The sequence below is a fragment of the Eutrigla gurnardus genome (genome assembly GCF_963514095.1).
Source record: "Eutrigla gurnardus genome assembly, chromosome: 6".
Taxonomy (NCBI): domain Eukaryota; kingdom Metazoa; phylum Chordata; class Actinopteri; order Perciformes; family Triglidae; genus Eutrigla; species Eutrigla gurnardus.
This window is the reverse complement of record NC_139920.1, coordinates 457,956-477,350: the sequence shown is the minus strand read 5'-3', so window position 1 is coordinate 477,350 and position 19,395 is coordinate 457,956. Positions and strand designations below refer to the sequence as shown.

General features: G+C 44.6%; 1 long non-coding RNA gene across 2 annotated transcripts; it reads right to left on the bottom strand.

Moving 5' to 3' along the window:
* Nucleotides 1-5,831: 5,831 nt before the first annotated feature.
* On the bottom strand, nt 5,832-8,037 carry LOC311014611. 2 transcript variants are annotated; one of them, XR_014597280.1, is made up of 3 exons: nt 7,639-8,037; nt 6,835-6,975; nt 5,832-6,727 (listed from the first exon to the last, which is right to left on the bottom strand). It is a non-coding gene; the product is annotated as an uncharacterized lncRNA (long non-coding RNA). The 2 variants fall into 2 exon arrangements; XR_014597281.1 differs by having other exon boundaries at nt 6,835-6,972.
* Between the last annotated feature and the right edge of the window lie 11,358 nt (nt 8,038-19,395).

Genomic DNA, 19,395 nt, shown 5'->3' with positions numbered 1-19,395 from the left:
AATCCGACCGGACTTTCACTAAGCTACGTCATTATAACGCGGCCGCTGATGATTGACAGCTGATGATCGGCACCGGTGATTGACGTGCGTCTGCGCTGGAGAAACTACAATAATGGACTACAAAAACCACATCGTCCACTTCTCCCCATGTTGGTTTTATCAACAGCTCGTTCACTGACCGGCTTCAGGTCCAGCAGCTCCTCCTTCCTGTTTGACCGTTTGCTTTATTTACATTTCATTTGTGGTTTTAGTTTCGTTTTTGTCAAACATTTGTAACATGATTGAAATAAAAAAAAAAATACCATTCAATTATTATCACTGTCCACACACATTTATCAACACTATTCCAATTACTATGTCTGCATGAAAGTCATTGTTAAATATGTAAATGCACATATCGTTTGTTTTCATGAACGGCCGAGTTGTGCAGCACTTTAAATGTTGCTCTCGCAAAGAATTGTGGGTCGGCGTAATCTCCTTTCCTTTCGTATAGGAAGGTTCGTTGCATCCTATGCTAAAGGAGCTCTGAAAGGAAGCATTGGAGCTCCTTTCCTTTGCATTTAGAGAATCCGAACGACTCTTATCATGGCAGCCACTTGTTTACTTCCGGGTCACTTCGTCAGTTAGGGACCTTCCTAAGCAAAAAAGACTATTCGACTGCACCCTTTGTGTTCTTTTTGGACAGCAGTGGTTTTCGTCACATCTCTCCCATGGGTGTCATCTTTGCCCAGTGTCCTTCTTACTGTGGAATCATGAACACTGACCTTAACTGAGGCAAGTGAGGCCTGCAGTCCTTCAGATGTTATTCTGGGCTCTTTTGGGACCTCCTGGAGTCGCCGATGGGTCTTGGTGGTCGGTCCTGGGAAGGTTCACCACTGTTCTATGTTCTCTCCATTTGTTAATAATGTCTCTTACTGTGGCTCGCTGGAGTCCCAGAGCCTTAAAAATGTCTTTGTAACCCTTTCCAGACTGAATGATTTTTTACCTCATTTGTACTTTTGATCGCCGCATCATGTGCTGCTGCTTGAGACCTTTTAGCTTCACATTTCCAGACAGGTTTTATTTAAGTGTTCAGATTGAACAGGTCTTGCAGTAATCTGGGGGGTTTAGCTCAGGAGGTAGAGCGGGTTGGCTGGTAACCGCACGATCGCCGGTTCGATCCCCAGCTCCTCCTAGCTGAGTGCCTGATGTCCCTGAGCAAGACACCTCACCCTAATTGCTCCTGACGAGCTGGCTGCCGCCCTGCGTGGGTGACTCCGCCGTCGGTGTGTGAATGTGTGTGTGAATGGGTGAATGTCAGTCATTGCTGTAAAGCGCTTTGGACAAAAGCGCTATATAAATGAGGCCATTTACAATTTATTTAATCTTTCCAGTACATGTCTTATGAAATTGAAAATTGGTCTTTTGGTTGATTGAGCTACCAAGGGGGCGATTACTTATTCACATAGGGCCCGATAGGGTTGGATAGTTTTTTCCATTCAATAAATAAAATAATAATTTCAAAACTGCATTTTTTGTTTACTCCGGTTGTCTTTGTCTTATATTACAATTATTTTGATGATCATTTAACAACATTTAAGAGAGCTAGAGAGCTGCACTCTAATGATGCACCTTTCTAGTTCATATTGTGTTTACATGGTGGATTTTCCTAAATGTGTACTTGATAAAATAACCATAAATTAGGGAGCAGTAAGGTTAATCTGGCCATGAAACACTCCTCTGGCTCTTCTCCTCCTGTTGGAAATAGAGAACATTTAACCAACATTACTTGAATATATTTCACTCATTTCACTCGTTTCACATTATGGCTCAAAAACATCGCTGATGAGATCCATTACACTGTTTCCCTCTAATGTGATAATAACGGATTCAAATGTCAACATATTGATTGAGTGAAAGCTACAAATTGTACAGTTCTTTTCTTTGTCTGTGAGTGTGAGACTTTACTGTGACGACCTGCAATCCTCTGTCTCTCTGTCCCGTGTAAATATGGTATTAACAGAGCTGAGATCCTGATGCTGTGATTCACACCCAGTGTTTCCTCTACAATCTTATAGGAATGGCCGTGCGCCATTTCAAAGGAACCTCCCGCCAGACCAAGCAAGGAACAAAATAGATTGTGGAAAAACTGCTTGAAATAACCAAATATTAGGGATGCACCGATAACGGGTCTGATACTGTACTCGTGTACATGTATAGAACAGCTGATAAGGCAGCTGATAACTACAGCGAAGGAGGTTAGCCCCGAAGTTAGCAAGAACGCTGGCTGCTCTGGCTCAGGAACACTTAAGGTGGGCTGACCTTTAAGGTGGACCAGCACTATTCTCCTTTAAGTGACAAGCTGCTCCTCTGAGTCGCTTAGCATTTTATCTTAAATATTTATTTTTACTCTGTAACTGATTGCAGGTTGAACCGTTAATTATTAATACCCCTACTGCAAATTCTGCTCTGTTTGTATCAGGACAACACAAAGTTGAATGTTAAAATGGAGAAACTGTAATGTATTATTAAGTACTCATATCGGTATTTGGTGTTGGCAAGTAGCCTACTGAAATTTGAGTATTGTACTTAGGTGTTATGGGTGCATCCCAACCAAATATACATGAATCATTTGCAGATCCTCTGCAACATTTCCCTTATTTTTATGCAATCAATGCCTAACCTTAATCAGCCATCCTCTCCTTGTGTTCAATTTGTTATACGTCTTGTATATATAGCGCAAACAAATATTTGAATGCAAATATACATTGAGTGCTTGCTGCACCTCTGGCCGAAGCCGACCTCCAATATGCCATCGTAGGTGCGAACCGCCAGTCCTGAAAACATTCTAGGGTAAACACCACATTCAACAAATTAAATGTAGGATGAGGGAATTTGTTTTGTTTGACTTTGTTTACTCTTTAGAGGTTGAGGATTTTAACACAGTTTTTATAACCTGGTTATTAGTTCATTATTTTGACATGTTTTTGTTTTAAGCGAAAAAATGAACATGGTTGTTTTGTGCTATGAATTGTAGTTGAGTTCTAGTCACTCCTGTGTTTACAGGTTTGGAACTGGCTGAAATCAGGTGTCATTAGGCTGAGAATTGGAAATATTTGCCATTCCTGATGTGTCATAGTTTGGTTTTTCAACGTGGACGGATGTTTGAGTCAGATGGACTGAATTTGACTCTTTGTTGTAGTTTCAAATATGTTGCATATACTGTATATATATATATATATATATATATATATATATGTGTTCATTATTGAGACCAGTTGTTCACCAACAGGAGTCTGCTCAACAGAAATGTGCTCAGTGCTGCCACCAGTAGACTACGGTTACTGTTTTAGTTATAAGTTTTTATTTAATATGGCAGGAGTGAGTAGATTTCTGATGATTTATTTTACAATTTAACGACTTCAAAGGACGTAGCCTCTTTCATTTGCTGTTTTTGGTTATTTTACAGCTGTTGCAGGGAGGTTACAGATTAAACCAACTGAAAACATGCAAACACGAATGGCCCCGGTGTTTGTTTGGGTTGTCCACTCTGGGCTACTGTAGAAACATGGCGGCTGGCTCTGTGAGAGGCCCCGCTCCGTATGTAGTTCTATACAGCTCATTCTAACGTAAACAATGATTCAGGTGACACAGGAAAGATAACCTCTTATTGCCAATAGATCCCACTAAATACGACACACTGTTCCTTTAAATGTTGCTATATTGATAGTTCATTTTTAGGGGGACTTTATATTTTCAACATTCTTCCCATAGCAAATATTATGAAAGTTGAATTAACTGAAATGACGATATTTTTCCCCTCGATGTTATACATATGTGGAACTGCGTTTCTGAGGTTAAACATGCTAATAATGTGAATTCACCCAAATTGGACAGAAGTGCTCAAGTGATAGGTGATGTGCAGCCATGGATTCTGCCAGATAGACATGTGAACTGCCTCGCCCTGCCGTGTTTTTGTCTTGTTTACATATCATGAATATTGACTTTGCTGTAGCTGTTAAAGTTGTTCTCTTCATAGTGAACTTCTCTAATCTGTACACGGCTAACGCCTAAATAGCTACTATTTACTCCTTATTTAAGTCTTTTCCTTGCTGCTGTCACACTGTTAAATGTATGTGGAACGTCATTACACCTGTTTTCACCCTAATAGAAACCACTGGCTTCTGTTAGCGAACACGCTAGCTTGTTTTCAGCTAACACCCATTTGTTTTGATGAGGAATGCTTTGCTAAAAAGGTACTGACATTCATTTTTATTTGCCACCAAAAGTATTACACTGGGGTTACAACAAGTTAATTTCTGAAATGTAGAAAATGTATTGTTACATAACCTAACTCGCTGCAAGCTACAAGCTAGATTGTTGCCAGCAGTTAACCATTACCTTATGTATTTGTCAACAAAGTTGACCCAGTTGATCCAAACACACAGCAGTGTGACATGTACCTTGCACAGCAAAGAGATGACAACTAATATTCAGAACGTCCCCTTAAATGTCCTGATGGCTCAGCTATATTGAAAGCAAAGCCTTTGTGAAATGTGGACAGAAATCTAGTACGCAGAAAAGATTATATATGTGTGTGTGTGTGTGTCTGTGTGTGTGGAACTAGGACTGGATGTCATTTGGACCTGATTGATTCTCGTAGTGAAACAATACCGGAGTCTCACAGACTCCAAAACAGTGTCAAATCTGTGTACAATTGTAAAGTTGTCTTAGATTAGTGAAATTAAATTGCGTACCGACTTATGGGACTTTAACAGTTTTCCACACTTGCTGCTGTAGACACAAAATGTATTGATAGCTGATATCCAGTCTGCTGTGAACTGTGACCCTCCATCTGTTCTTTATGTGTTTCTGTCCACCTCCCTCTGACCTCAGTGTTCTGCTTAGAGTGGTGAATTCCAGACTGCTACCATCATCTTTACTGTCATCTGATACCTCATTGCGCAATAGATTGCGCATGTTTATTTTGATTGTTGTTTTGTGTATCTGTGAAACAAGTCTGATCTTTTTGATATGTAGCGTATGTTTTTAATATGATTATTTATGAAGCAGCCACCACCCACTCCTCTGTCCCGACGTTAAGAGGAAGTTATGCATTGATTGTATTGCTGCAGAATCTACAAACCTTTAATTCCAAAATGCTTTTTATCTATTTTGGGTAAAGAAAATTGTAACACAATGTTCATGACTCAACACGTTTTCATTATCAGCATGTTACCTGTTAAAAAGTAAGTGGACTGCTAAAAACTATAAAAATATACAACTTAATCATTCCTCAGTCTTAATAGTCATTTTATTTATCTCTCTTTATTCATTTTGGTGTGAAGCCTATACATTGTGTCATTCACTTTATTTTTCCTCTAGCTTTTTTCAGCCATCAAATGCCCTTCCTCCCAAATAACCGAAAATACTGTCTTTATTAAGGAGCATACAATGTGTATACAGTCTGTATAGTATCATGTCTGTTATATTTGTCCTATAAAAAGTGAAGATGAAGAAGAAACGGTAAACTTGACAAGGAACCATTTGGTGGATTGCTGACAGTTGCACTGCTAATTGAGGAGAGAACATATGCTATTTTATTTCAAATTATTTCTCCATGGTCTGCACTGTTTACTAGAATAAACATTTCAGTTCAATAACAATGGACTACTGCTTGAATTTTTACAGGTGATGACAAGCTGGACAATATTAAGACCAATAGAGCTCAAGTTTAAAAGAGACAAACGATTTGGAGTTGAGTCCTGCTGTAATTTAATATTGCACTTCTATAAAGTTGTGCCTCCAAAAGTTCATTTCAGAACAAGAATGGTCAAACTCGAAAAAACAACCACAAACCAAGGAGCTTTTAATGATAAGAAAATGTATAGGCCAAGGAGGTCAAGGATCTGTGATAAAAACATAGTTGCTATAATATCTAAAAGACAAAATGTAGGTTTCATGTGAGCAATTTTCTCATGTGAGGATTGACGAGATGAAAAGGAGTCTTATTTGCCAATGGTGGCACTGTTGAAATGTGGCCATCCTGAGGTGCAATCTGGAGTCTGATGAGAGAAATGTTATCTATAACATGTTGTGGAAATGCTTCACGTTTCTCAGGGGAAAATGTTATTTCATGGTTGGCAGGGAGGCTGGTGACATGCTTAATGACATCAAATCAGACTCTGGGGTTATGGCAGTTCTGAGAGATGAGGTCTGAGAAAGGCCTTTCTACAAATGTGCTTCAGAGCCCGGGTATGTTCCTTCAGCCATGGCAGGGCACTAGGTCTTCAGTGGTGGGAAGAGACACCAACTCTGAGCCAAGAAAGCAAGATCTAGATGTGAATACAGGTTTGGGAGTGGAGGTAGGCAGCATAGCCTTAAAGTCAATGGTACTGTGGTCTTGATATACGAGAGTCCTCTATGACCAGTTCTACAGGGACAAAGCCAGATTACTAAATTTAGAGTGGGACCCATAGAGTGGAGGGGCAACATATATGGACATTAAATTCTCCTAGGAGCAGAATCCTGTCATACATTGTCATGATGATTTGGTTTAGGTGGTATATAGACTAAACACAGATAATTGGGGTTTAACCTGTGATTAAAAAAGTAAGATGTTCAAAAGAGGAATAGTGACCTAATGAGATTAAATAGCATTTGTGATGACTGTGTTGGCGAGTCGTGTCTTGGAGGAGGGAGTCCAGTGCGGTGGTGGCGACGCTGCTGGAGTATCCACTGGGTGTGCCTGGCATTCAACAAACCAACACGACAGAAAACGTTGTGTAAATGGCGCCTTATTTGGACGAGAAAACACACCTTAATATCAGACTGAGTCATAGAGGTTTTACTGACCCAGTTCTGGCATCCCTGTAGTCCGAGATCCGGATCGCTGGCAGGAAGTGGAGTGGAGAGGTCAAATTGCTGAGCCTGCTGGAGGGAATCAAGGCACAGGAACCAGAACCAAGACTCTGAGGGGTAGCCTTTCAGACCCTGCTGCAGTAAAATGAGAGGTTTTCTAAAGAGAATCTAGCTCAGAAAACATGCTCAGAAACGCTTGTCCACAGAAATACCAAAATCAACACAAAATATAGTTCCTCATAGTAGCTTTGAATCAATGCATCACTAAAGAACAATATTGGAATGATTAGGTGTTCAGTGGACCTGACTATAGGCCCTGTCTTAATGTTCCTTATGGTTACTGGTTATAAGCTGAAACTCAAGTAATCGGCTATGTTAGCAAATGCTAACTGTCTCCTTATGGAATAACAGGAAATTCCTTGCTAGATTTGTGTTTACCCTATGGTAATGGAGAGGAGGAAATGAAAAGCCTATTGGCTTTTAACTGGGAATGTGGGTCAGAGAGAATTAGAGGATGAATGTTGGTTTGCCCTCTCAAAAATTCTGTATGTCTCTACTGGTTATATCCTCTGACCAAATCAGCACAGCTTCGATTTCTTACTCCATTATTTCAACCTGGAAACAAATACATTTTGTAAAAGGGGAATTTCTGTAAATAGTGTGGTATCCCTTCCTGCCGGAGGACAATGAACGCACACACACACACACACACATTCAGTAAACTCATCCCAAAAAGCGCACAGCTTAACATGAGCTCAGCTTCTGGAGCGCTGGGTGTCAAAGGGCTGTCATACTCACCGTCAATCTCCCTGGCTGCAGTCAAATAGTCAAAAAATAAGGTCGTAACTCCTATTCCTTGACCTCGGGGGAAAACGTCACAGGGTTAAGGAAAGGCGATCGGAGAACTCAAATGGATTTAGGAAAAGTCGACCGTGGTGCTCAGAGAATCCGACCGGACTTTCACTAAGCTACGTCATTATAATGCTGCTGATGATTGACTGCTGATGATTGACAGCTGATGATCCAAACCGGTGATTGACGTGCGTCTCGGCTGGAGAAACTACAATAATGGACTACAAAAAGCACGTCGTCCACTTCTCCCCATGTTGTTGGTTTTATGAACAGCTGGTTCACTGACCGGCTTCAGTCCAGCAGCTCCTCCTTCCTGTTTGACCGTTTGCTGTATTTACATTTCATTTGTGGTTTTAGTTATGTTTCTGTCAAACATTTGTAATAAATTGAAATAAATAAAAAATACCATTCAATTATTATCACTGTCCACACACATGTATCAACACAATTCCAATTACTATATGTCTGCATGAAAGTAATCTCCTTTCCTTTCGTATAGGAAGGTCCGTTGTATCCGATGCTAAAGGAGATCTGAAAGGATCATTGGAGCTCCTTTCTGTGCATTTAGAGAATCCGAACGGCTCTTACTATGGCGGCCACTTGTTTACTTCCGGGTCACTTCTTCAGTTAGGAACCTTCCTAAGAGAAATACACTATTCGACCGCAGCCGCTCTCTCTCCCTCTCTCTCCCTCACTCTCTCTCTCTCTCTCTCTCTCTCTCCCTCGCTTTCTCTCCCTCTCTCTCTCCCTCGCTCTCTCTCCCCTTTTCTCTCCCTCACTCTCTCTCTCTGCTGAGAGCGTGTGCGAGTGAGCTGTGGAGCTTTGTGTTTTTCAAACTTTCTTATCAGCCTTTTTTTTGAGTAATCACGTTTATTTCTTTATAGTTTATTGGTAGTGGGTCACTTAAAGTTTAGTTAGGGTTTATTTGGGTGTTTTTCTTTGTCTCCTGCCAGCGACTCGCCGGTCGGCGTGTGCGGCTGCCATGGTAAATGGAGACGGCCTCTCTAGCTAACTACATTTACATTACATTTAGGTCATTTAGCAGACGCTTTTGTCCAAAGCGACTTACAATAAGTACATTTGTCAAAAGAAGGAAACAAAGAAACCACAACGTATCATTGTGTTAGGTCCTCATCTGAGTAAAGTAGTACTTCAAGAGCAACAGTGCTACGATCAGAGTGCTATAGGTAAGGTTTTTTTTTTTTTTGGGGGGGTGTTAGTGGGTCATGCTATGTAGAGTCGAGGTGAAGTCTGAACAGGTGAGTCTTGAGCCTTTTTCTGAAGATGGCAAATGACTCTGCTGTCCTGACATTGGTCGGGAGTTCGTTCCACCACTGAGGCGCCAGAACAGAGAAGAGTCTGGACTTTGCTGAGCGACATTTGTTTGATTTCAGCGATGGTGGTACCAGCCGGCCAGCTGAAGTAGAGGAGCGAAGTGCTCGCTTTGGGGCATGAGGTTTGACCAGTGTTTGAAGGTAGACAGGTGCTGTTCCATTGATGGCCCTGAAGGCCAGTGTCATCGTCTTGAATTGGATGCGTGCTGCAACAGGGAGCCAGTGGAGGTCACGGAGGAGGGGGGTCACATGGGAGAATTTGGGTAGATTGAAGATAAGGCGTGCTGCAGCGTTCAGGATACGCTGCAATGGTTTAATCGCAGAGGCCGGGAGTCCGGCCAGGAGAGAGTTGCAGTAGTCAAGGCGGGAGATGACCAGTGCTTGGACCAAGAATTGCGTTGCATCCTTTGTGAGGAAGGTCCGAATCCTGCGGATATTGTAGAGGGCAAATCTGCAGGATCGGGCCACAGCAGTGATGTTGGAGGTGCAGGATAGTTGGTCATCGAGGATTACACCCAGGTTCCTCGCAGTTGACGACGGCAATACTGTGATGCCCTCGACAGTGACCGACAGGTCCATGCGAGGGCAGTCTTTCCCTGGGATGAAGAGGAGTTCGGTTTTATTCAGGTTAAGCTTGAGGTGATGTGCAGTTGTCCAGACAGAGATGTCAGCCAGACAGTTCGAGATGCGAGTTGCAATGTGAGTGTCAGAGGACGGGGGAAAAGAGAGGAACAGCTGGGTGTCATCTGCGTAGCAATGGTAGGAGAATCCATGCGATGTGATAACAGAACCTAGTGATATGGTGTATAGTGAGAACAGAAGCGGTAATGGACTAATGTCCTCCACGCTACACAGAAAGCCCTGACAGATTTTAATACCGTGCTTTCTGTGTAGCGTGGAGGACATTAGTTTGGCTGTGGGTGAAAAGGTTGGGTATGGCAGAATTAAGTCGGCCGCTCTGATGAACAGAGCCACGGTGATCTTTCTGGACCAGGTGGAGACGGTGTACAAAGTCATCGAGGCAGGCATCACTGTGAACAAAATGTTTGTTGCTGTCACAACCTGCGACCAAGGTAGTCCTGTCAAACGTCCCTCCTTTCATTACCGATGAGTTTCTCAGCAGAGAACTGTCCCATGCAGTATGTCAAGATGCTCTCAATGCAGGCACGGTAAAAGGTCACCAGCAGATTTTGTGTGATGTTGTTTCTCCTGAGTATTCTCAGGAAATACAGTCTCTGATGGGCCTTTTTCAGCAGCTCAGAGGTGTTCACGCTCAAGGATAGGCTTTCTTCGATGTGGACTCCAAGAAAGCGAAAGTCTGCTACCCTCTCCACACAGTCCCCAATGATGAATAGTGGTGTCCGAGCGGCCAATGGCTGTGTCTGAGCGGCCAACGGCCGCACCGCGTTGTGTACCACCACACCGGGTGAGTTCTGTTAATACACAGGGTGTGTGTGTGAATGATGTGAGAGAGGGTGAGAATGAAGTATTGGGTGAAACGGTGTAAAGTGTAGTGGTGGGAGGAAAGGAGACAAAAGCGAGTGAAAATGCAGGTGTGGAACAGGGTGAAGATCAGTGAAAGGGGACAGGCAGGGGAAACAGGTGAAGTGCAGACAGATGCGGTCAATGAAGGAAAAATAAAAGAAGAGATTGGGCAAGTAGTACAAGATGGAGTGATCTGGGAGAGGAGGATGAGATGGAGGAAGAGGAGGCTGCAGCAGAGGTCTGTAAAGCAAAACCTACTATATCCAGGGACCCCTACTGGACCCCTGTTAGCTGTCACTTGCCCGGGCAACCTCAGCCTGCACAGCGCCGACAAGAACATTGTCAAATCAGTCAAAGGAGAGGACTAAAAAGTAGGCCCCCCACAGCTTGGAGCAACAGACCGGGTGGGACGGGACCTGCCCGGAGTGGAGGGTTTTATAGTCACAAGTCAAGTCAAGTCACAATTTATTTATAAAGCACATTTAAAACAACCTCAGTTGACCAAAGTGCTGTACAATTGCAAAAGCACAACAGAGTTAATTACAACACTACAACAAACAATTAAAACAACTAAAACAACACTGTTACGGCCGCCGGCTTGTGTTGTGTTTTCTTTTCTCCCCTTTTCCCCCACTCTAGGTTCTGCCCTTTTTTTCCCGGTGCATCATTAAGTGATCTGGCTCACCTGTGGCTACTCAAGCAGACGGGGCATATGACCTGGAGGTGGAACTGGTGTCGCTCTCTCTCTCACTCTGTGGTTTGGCCTGTGTGGCAAGCGTTCGCGCTAGGTGTTGGTCTATGTTCTGATTACCTTAGGAAACCGGTGGGTAGCCTGTGCTTTGTTGAGTGAACCTTGGTTGTTTTTGCCCAAATATAATTGTGATCTCCTGTGTTATAGGTGTTTCGGCTCCCCGCGTTTTGAGGAAGTCCGTCTTCTGTTTGCACGTTTATCTTTGTTTATAAATAAACTTCGTCTTGGCCGTATCACCTCTGGTTGTCTTTCTTTAATTATATGTTACTCCCTTCATCCCCTAGCCCAACTGGGGACGTAACATATTTGGGGGCTCGTCCGGGATCGTTTTGACAGAAAACAGTGGTGTTCTACTGTTTGGGTCAGTGTTTTGTCTCCGTAGCTGTCGCAAGGGTGTTAGTGTCGGAGGTCGTTCACTTACCGGCCTTCGCCGAGTTTACGATGGGTTTTCCTCAGCTGGTTAGGTGAGTGTTCAGCTGGGTTACTCAACCTTTCCGACGGACACTCGTTTATTATTTTGCCTTTTTTATTTTCGGAGTAATCCTGGGCGGGGATCAAATTCTCTGTCGGGGGTGGGCATTTCACGGCTTCGGTCGGTGAAGTTCAGCCTTTAAAGCCGCCTCGAGCCTGGTAAGCTCCAGAAGATAGGTAGGTCAAACTTTGTCTAGGTAGGGACTGGGGGGGTCACGGCTGGGCTGGGTACGTGTGTGTGTGTGGGGCATCCGATATTACACTTGTCGCGTCAGTTACGGGTAGACGGGTTCACTCTTGTAAATAAATTGTGTGTGTGGCTCGGCTGGTCGGTGCAGTGTAGGCTAGTTGCTGTTCACGATAGCGTGTGTGTGTGGCTTATTTGTGGCAAGGATGGCCGCATTTAACATAAACAAGTTTGTTGACAATCCTTCGTTTGGTCAGCTCGACAAATGTAAAAAGGGTGATCTACGTGAGATTGCTGAATATTTTGGTGTGGTTGTCTCAAGTTCCCTTGCAAAAGCGGAGTTAAAAGCGGTTGTGTTGGACCGGTTACTTGCTGAAGGGGTGCTTGGCTTACCGGCGTTGGCGGAGTCTCCGGTGAGGACGGGCGGGGCTATGGCAGCGATGTCCGTTGAAGATGGTCGGCATGATCCTACGGTGGGGGAGGCTGAACGGGCAGTCGGACCTCAGTTGGCCGGGGTTACGCCTGTTGCGCGGAGTAGTGAGGTGGAAGTGAAACCATTCACATTACCGCAGTTTGTCCCACACTCTATCGAGTCATCTCCCAGTTCTAGGTTAGATGCCCGGCTAAAAGTACGCTTAGCTCGTCTCCAGTTGGAGAAAGAGGAGCGTGAGCATGAGCGCAAGTTTCGGCTTCGGAGGGAGTTGGAGCTTAAAAGGTTGGAGGCAGAGACAACCATTAAACTGCGTCAATTAGAAATCCAGGTGAACTCGGTGCGTGTTGCCGATCGTGCCCAGCTGCCGTCAGGATCAGCTGCGGCATTTGATGTAAGTAAACACATTTCCCTTGTTCCCGTTTTTCGAGAGTCTGAAGTGGAGTCTTACTTCGGCGCATTTGAGCGTATTGCGGCTGCTTTACACTGGCCGAGGGATGTCTGGGCTATACTGTTACAGTGCAGGTTGACAGGCAAGGCTCAGGAGGCGTGTGCGTCTCTGTCTGTGGAAGACAGTTTAATTTATGAGAATGTGAAGAGTGCGATTTTGCGTGTTTATGAGTTGGTGCCCGAGGCATATAGGCAGCGTTTTCGCGGACTGAAAAGGATGTCGGGTCAGACGTACGCTGATTTTGCTAGGGAGAAAGGCGTATTATTTGACAGGTGGTGTGCATCATGTAAGGCTGAGGATCGGACCTCACTGCGGGAGTTAATGTTGTTGGAGGAATTCAAAAACTGTTTGCCTGAGCGTATTGTGGTATATTTGAATGAACAGAAGGTAAGTAATCTACAACACGCTGCTTCTCTGGCGGACGAGTTTACACTAACGCATAAGGTGACGTTTTACAAGCATGATTCTCCAGCTCGTGAAGGTGCTCACAGGCCCGACACTTTTCATAAACGTAGTGAAGTGTTTGCTTCTCGTGCGTCTGTGCCCTCACCCGGTGAAAAGGGTGAGAGACTGTGTTACTTCTGTACTAAGCCTGGTCATTTAATTGCTGATTCTGTAGCATGGAAAAAGAAGCAACATGTGGGTGGCGCAAAACAGTTTAAAGGTGTGGGTTTAATTAAAACGATATCTCCCAGTAACCAGTTTACTCTCCAAAGAGAGCCAGACGAATGTTTTAAACCTTATTTGAAGGTTTAGTGTCTCTCTCGGGAAAAGCTGAGGATCAGCGCCCCGTCATGGTGTTGCGGGACACCGCCTGCTCACAATCCCTCATTCTAGCCAATATCCTACCTTTGAATGCCCAGTCAGACTGTGAGGCCAGTGCAGTTGTAAGGGGGATTGAAATGGGGTTTGTGCCTGCTCCTCTTCACAATGTTCATGTACAGTCAAAAATGATAACAGGTTTTTTCCCAGTGGCTGTTCGCGAAGGTTTTCCCATCGATGGTGTTGACTTCATCATGGGAAATGACATCGCGGGTGGTAGAGTGTATCCAGTTGCAGAGGTGGTGACGGTTCCAATGTCAGAATCCGATAGCTTAGCTAAAGATCATCCAGGAGTGTTTGTTGCATGTGTTTTAACTCGAGCTCAGGCTCGTAAGCAGGATGAGGATGTTGCTCTTGCTGACTCTGTGTTTTCCTCTATTCTAGCGGAAGACACGTTGCCCCCTGGCGGCGATTCAGTGGATTGCACCTTGAAGGAGCCAGAGGCTGTGCTAGAGTCCGACAGTCCTCTAGTTTCATTGCCGCTGACTCGTGCATCACTGGTTGCTGCTCAAGAAAGTGATCCGTCTTTGGCAAAGTGTTTCGCTAAGGCTGCTGAAGATGTTAGCAAGTGCACTGACAGACCACTGCTTTATGTTGAGGATGAGGTGCTAATGCGTAGGTGGAGTACGCAGACGGGTATGGTAGATGAGGACTGGAGCACTGTGTACCAGATTGTGTTGCCTGCAGGATATCGTGAGCATGTGCTGAGGATAGCCCATGAGCATGTGTGGTCTGGTCACTTAGGTGTTACGAAAACCTATAATAGAGTCCTGAAACATTTCTTCTGGCCAGGGATGAAAGCTGATGTTGTACGTTTTTGTAAAACCTGTTATACCTGCCAGATGTTAGGGAATCCAAATCAAGTAGTGCCCCCAGCCCCTCTGCACCCAGTCCCTGCTGCTGGCGAACCCTTTGAACATGTAATTGTTGACTGTGTTGGTCCCCTACCCCGAACTAAGTCTGGTCACCAGTTTCTATTAACTGTAATGTGTGTGGCAACGCGTTTTCCTGAGGCTGTTCCCTTGCGAAAAATCACTGCCCCAGCAGTAACTAAGGCGTTGACAAAATTTTTTACCACCTTTGGCTTACCAAAGACAGTGCAGACCGACCAAGGGACAAACTTCCTTTCAAAAACCTTTAAACAGACTTTGCAGGCTCTAGGTGTCTCTCATGCGGTGTCCAGCGCTTACCATCCGGAGTCAGAGGGTGCTCTCGAACACTGGCACCAAACCTTGAAGTCCATGCTGAAAAAGTACTGTCAGGATACAGGGAAGGATTGGGACGAGGGTGTGCCTTTTGCTCTTTTTGCTATCCGTGATGCCAAACAGGAGTCTCTTGGGTTCAGTCCAGCTGAGCTTGTGTTTGGTCACAACGTGCGTGGTCCGCTGAAGGTATTAAAGGAGCGGCTTGTATCCCCTTCTCCTGGGACTGACATGTTGGGTTTTGTTTCTCGTTGTAGGGAGCGGCTGCAGCGTGTAACTGTGTTGGCGAGGGAGGCTCTGTCTTCAGCACAAATTGGGATGAAACGACGATTTGATCAAAAAGCGGTAAACAGACAGTTCCAGCCTGGTGATCAGGTGCTGGTTTTGTTGCCTGTACTTGGTTCTGCACTTAGTGCTCGTTTCTCAGGTCCTTACATGGTGGAGAGCAAGGTGTCTGACACCAATTATATCATCCACACCCCTGACCGCAGGAGAAAAAAACGTTTGTGTCATATTAACATGCTAAAACTTTACCATTCCAGAGGAGAGACAGCCCGTGCAGAGCAGAACAGTGTTCCTGAGCCCATTGTCCACAAGGTAGCCACTGCCTCTCTGGTGTGTGTGAAAGCCACCTCTGATGATTTGGCAGTGCCCTCTGATGGTCAGCAGTGTGGTAGGTTGTCAAACTCAGAGTTTCTGTCCAGTGTCGTTGAACACTTGTTGTATCTGCCTGAATCGCAGCGTGATGATATACTTGAGTTGTTTCAATCCTACCCCACTCTGTTCGACGATATGCCCTCCCGTACCACCGTATTAGAACATGACATTGATGTAGGTGCAGCCACGCCTATCAAGCAACATGCCTACCGTTGTCCGGTAGAGAAAAGGGAGAAGATGAAGGAAGAGGTTAGCTACTTGGTAGAAAATGGTTTAGCTAAGCCCAGCTGCAGCCCCTGGAGCTCTCCATGTCTGTTAACCCCTAAGTCCGATGGCACTCTACGATTCTGTACAGATTTTCGCAAGGTTAACGCAGTGACTGTGCCCGATTCCTTTCCGTTACCTCGGATGGACGATTGTATAGACAATATTGGCCCTGCTGTCTTCATCACAAAATTGGACCTGCTTAAAGGTTATTGGCAAGTACCGTTAACATCCCGAGCCTCTGACATTTCAGCTTTTGTTACCCCTGACCACTTCATGCAGTATACCGTCATGGCCTTTGGCATGAGAAATGCCCCCGCCACCTTCCAGCGCCTAATGCATCTTGTGCTAGGAGATGTGCCCAACTGTAATGTGTACCTTGATGATGTGGTGGTGTACTCAAGTGAATGGGAGAGCCATGTGTTCAGCTTGAGGGAGGTGTTTCGGCGGCTGGCTAATGCATCATTAACCCTTAACCTGGCCAAGTGTGAGTTTGGTCAGGCTATGGTCACCTACCTAGGGAAACAGGTTGGTCATGGGCAGGTACGGCTGGTAGACGCGAAGGTTGCGGCAGTGCTGTCTTACCCAGTACCTTCCATGAGACGAGAACTGAGGCGTTTTCTAGGCATGGCAGGCTATTACCGCTGTTTCTGCCGAAATTTCTCTGTGGTAGTGGCTCCTCTGACAAAGTTGTGTAGTCCTGTGGTCCCTTTTGTGTGGGATGATGAGTGTTGGCATGCTTTTGAAGCTGCCAAATCTCTCCTTTGTAGTGCTCCTGTACTGTCTGCCCCTAACTTCTCTTTGCCGTTCCAGCTGGAAGTGGATGCCAGTGCCTCTGGAGCTGGCGCGGTACTGTTGCAGGCGGGCGAGGAGGGTGTGTGCCACCCCGTGTGCTACTTTTCTGTAAAGTTCAAACAACATCAATTGAACTACTCCACCATCGAGAAGGAGACGCTGGCCATGCTCCTTGCCCTGCAACATTTTGAAGTGTATGTCGGCTCCAGTGCAGCCCCGGTAGTGGTGTATACTGATCACAATCCTCTGGTTTTCCTTGCCCAGATGTACAATCATAACCAGCGGTTGATGCGTTGGGCTCTGCTTGCCCAGGCATACAACCTGGAGATCCGGTATAAGAAGGGGATTGACAATGTGGTGGCTGACGCATTGTCAAGGAGGTGAGGTGGTGAGGAGGAGGTAATGGTCACTATGTGAGTGATAAATTGCCGATAGTGGCTAACGATAGTGTATGTGTGTTCTTGAGATAAAAAGGATAAAAAATTTGGTTTTGTACTGCAGGTATATAATTGTGTTATATAGAGTCCTGCTGAGTTCATTTGGTTTGATATATACAACAAAAAAAAAATCTGTGAAACCAAACTGGACATTTGTTCTTATGGGAGGGAGTGTTTCGGCCGCCGGCTTGTGTTGTGTTTTCTTTTCTCCCCTTTTCCCCCACTCTAGGTTCTGCCCTTTTTTTCCCGGTGCATCATTAAGTGATCTGGCTCACCTGTGGCTACTCAAGCGGGCGGGGCATATAACCTGGAGGTGGAACTGGTGTCGCTCTCTCTCTCACTCTGTGGTTTGGCCTGTGTGGCAAGCGTTCGCGCTAGGTGTTGGTCTATGTTCTGATTACCTTAGGAAACCGGTGGGTAGCCTGTGCTTTGTTGAGTGAACCTTGGTTGTTTTTGCCCAAATATAATTGTGATCTCCTGTGTTATAGGTGTTTCGGCTCCCCGCGTTTTGAGGAAGTCCGTCTTCTGTTTGCACGTTTCTCTTTGTTTAGGGATTTTAGGGATAGTAGTCAATTTAAAACAAGTTTAGATTAAAAAGAGAGCCAAGATTGCTTGCTTTAGCTGGGAGTGAACGCCAAGGAGAAAAGATACGTTTTTAGGAGTGTTTTAAAATGTTCAACAGACTGTGCAGCTCTAACATGGAGAGGTAGGCTGTTCCACAGCTTAGGAGCCGTGACTGAGAAGGCTCTATCTCCACGAGTGGAGAGTCTGGACCTGGGTACTGCCAGGAGCAGCTGGTTGGATGACCTTAGTGCCCTAGCATTGGTGTGTAACTGTAAAAGTGCAGATAAATAAGGTGGTGCTAGACCATTCACACATAAAAGCATTAAAAGCAATTAATACAATTTTAAACTGAATTCTTTGCCAGTGCAAAGATGCAAGGACAGGAGTAATGTGCTCGTGTTTTTTCTTTCCAGTCAGCAGGCGGGCAGCCACATTTTGAACAACCTGCAAGCGGCGCAGTGCTTTCTGGTCAAGGCCAACAAACAACGAATTACAATAATCTAAACGAGATGTAATAAAAGTGTGAATTAATCTCTCAAATATATTTCTTGGGAGATAGAATTTTGCTTTTGCCAACAGCCTTAGTTGGAAAAAGCTTGTCTTGGCTATGGAGGATATCTGTTTGTCAAACCTAAAGTCATTCTCTAAAATGACACCAAGGTTCCTTGCAAAAGGATGACAGCCAATGGCGCTATCACATCCATCAAGCAGATTTTGTTGCCCAAATAAAATGATTTCAGTTTTGTTTTTATTCAAAGACAGAAAATTAACTTCCATCCAAGTTTGGATATCTTTGAGGCAGTCTAGTAGAGCCTGAACAGAGGCTCGCCCATTTATCTTTAGGGGTAGATAGATTTGTACATCATCGGCAAAACAATGAAAAGAGATGTTGTACTTTCTAAATATGGATCCCAGAGGCAACATATATATCGAGAAAAGGAGGGGGCCCAAGACAGAACCTTGGGGCACTCCACAACTAAGAGGGGAAGTGGCCGAAGAATGCGGGCCCAGCTGGACAGAGAAGCTCCGGTCTGAGAGGTAGGACTGAAACCACTTCAAAACAGTGCCCCTAATGCCCACACAGGTGTTCAAACATGACAGAAGAATTTTATGATCCACTGTATCAAAGGCAGCAGTCAGATCTAAAAGGACCAGGACAGCAGAGTTACCAGAGTCAGCTGTCAAAAGAAGGTCATTAAAACATTTTAAAAGCGCTGTTTCTGTGCTGTGGCGTGACTTAAACCCCGACTGGAACTTCTCTGAGATACCATTTTGATCAATAAAAGACTGAAGCTGTTCATATACCACCTTCTCCAAGACCTTAGAAACAAAAGGAAGCTTGGAGATGGGCCTAAAGTTTGATAGAACTGTTTGATCAAGGTTATGCTTTTTGATGAGGGGCTGGACCACAGCATGTTTTAAAGCAGCTGGAACACAGCCGGTCATCAAAGATAAATTCATCAGGTCCCTAACACAGGGGCCAATAATATGGAAAACCTCCTTAAAAAGGCGGGATGGGATGCTGTCAAGAGCACAATAGGAAGGCCTGAGGTGCTGTACAATATCAGTTAAGATGGGAGGGAAACTTGCTCAAAATTCTCAAAGACAGCAGGGCATATAGGAGGGACAGCAGGATCTGATGCAGATGGCAAAAGAGAGGACCTAATATCAGAAATTTTATCAATAAAGAAATTCAAGAAATCTTCACACAGATTGGATGAAGGAATAATAGCACTGTGATCACAGGGGTTCAAAAAGATTATTCAAAGTACTAAAGAGAAACTGAGGCTTATGGCTGTTCGCTGACACAAGATTGGATAGAAACTGACTTTTAGCAAATTTGACAGCTTTTT